General features: G+C 38.6%; 1 pseudogene; it reads right to left on the minus strand.

The window, feature by feature from the left end:
- Nucleotides 1-655: 655 nt before the first annotated feature.
- Nucleotides 656-1,531, minus strand: LOC103111938 (chloride intracellular channel protein 1-like; annotated as a pseudogene).
- Between the last annotated feature and the right edge of the window lie 227 nt (nucleotides 1,532-1,758).

The following is a 1,758-nucleotide window of genomic DNA, read 5'->3' on the forward strand; positions in this document are numbered from 1 at the left end:
TCTGAGGCTGGGTAGTGAACTGCATGAGTACAGATGTTTTCAGCTCAACTGAGAAGAAAATGAAAACTTCATTTTCCCTTAAGCTAACACAATATCCTCTGATTCGGTCGAGCTAGGATATTTTGTTTGGAATAAATACACATGGTTAGTTTGTAAATCCAATACCTATACACCCAGGAGATTTATTCATTGATTATTGGAAATCCAGGAAAGGATGAGTAATTAAAACTGTTGTAGCAGTTAGAGAAATTATAGGTATTAATATATCTTACTTTAATATGACTTTGTGTTCCTTGTGATGATTTCAAGATAAAACTGAAGCTCTAAGCCTAGAAACTAAATATTTAGCAGTAGATAAACATACACCTTTAGCAAAATGCTGTTACTAAGTATTGAAGTTTTTTCATTCTTTTCTTCAAAAGATGAAGTTAGTGGTAAAAATTTAAAATAAAGCAATCAATCAACTCTACTTAAAGATATATATTTCAATTATATTTTCAAGAGGCATTATTTATTCTCTTTCATTTACCATTATTTATACAAAAACAAAATAATTTTATGTTCATCTAATTTATTCTTTTCCTTCTATATTTTATTACTGAAATACACTGTCCGACCCTCCCACCCCACAATAAAATCTCACCCAGAACCCCATCCTTTCTCCTAATTCCTGGCGACCAGCCTTGTAGAAGTGCTCCAGGATTCTCAGCCCACCCGTCATTCTGAAGTGTGTCCATTGAGTAGCTAGTGTGTGTGGAAATCCCCCAAGGCCTTTGTGGAGAAAACAGAGGGGGCATGGAGCTCCAGGGAGAGCTTATTTGAGGGCTTCGCTACTTGCTCATAGGCCAGCTCAATTTCCTCATCATCTGGAAAGGTGGAGGCAAACTCTTCTCAAGCATAGGCATTGCACAAGTACCTATGCACTCTGCGGAAGGCCTCCAGGATGGAGAATCCCCTGTACTTTTTACATACCACCTGGACTATGTGAAGTTTTGGCAACAGTTTGCAGTCAGCTAAAGTGAGCTCATTGCCATCCAGAAAATTTCTCTGAGAGATGTCCTCAGCACTGGTCTCATCCACTTCATCTGGGAGAGGGGATATCAAGTAATTATCTAAAATCTTCAAGGCTTTCAGAAGTCCCTTCTCCAGATTATCATTGAGTGCTGGGTTTGAATTCTTGATGTAGGCAGAAAATTTGGCAAATATATCTAGTCCAGCTGTGTTGGATTCAGGGTTCAGAGCTGCCAGCTTGGGGTACCTGGGTGGGCATAGCACTGCCTCCAGAAATTCCTCAATCTTGTTGGTATCTGTGTTTACTTCATTGCTGTACAGCAGGAATGGGAGCTGCCCTCCAGGGCACAACTTCTGTACCATCTTTTGGTGTCAACAGTGGTGACACTGAAGGTGACTCCCTTGAGCCAGAGCACCATGAACGGTCTCTGAGAGAAGGGGCAGTTCCCAATCTTCTCCCCATCACTGCCAGCCTTCATAAACAATTCGATCTGCAGTTGCTCTTCAGCCATGGTTGCGATGGGTCTAATTTAAATTTTTTAATGTCTGAAGAAGTTTTGTGTTTTCAAATAATTCATTTACCAAAGGACAGAAATATATTTCTTTTCACTTTTTAATAGTTATTTTATTTGGAAGATCTAATAAATTATTTCCTTACCTATAATTCCTCATAAAGTTTTTATACCCTTTCCAAATCTTGATGTATTTTTGCAAAACAAAAATATTTTCCATTAGACTACTGTGGGA

Source organism: Erinaceus europaeus, chromosome 14 (genome assembly GCF_950295315.1).
Source record: "Erinaceus europaeus chromosome 14, mEriEur2.1, whole genome shotgun sequence".
NCBI lineage: Eukaryota > Metazoa > Chordata > Mammalia > Eulipotyphla > Erinaceidae > Erinaceus > Erinaceus europaeus.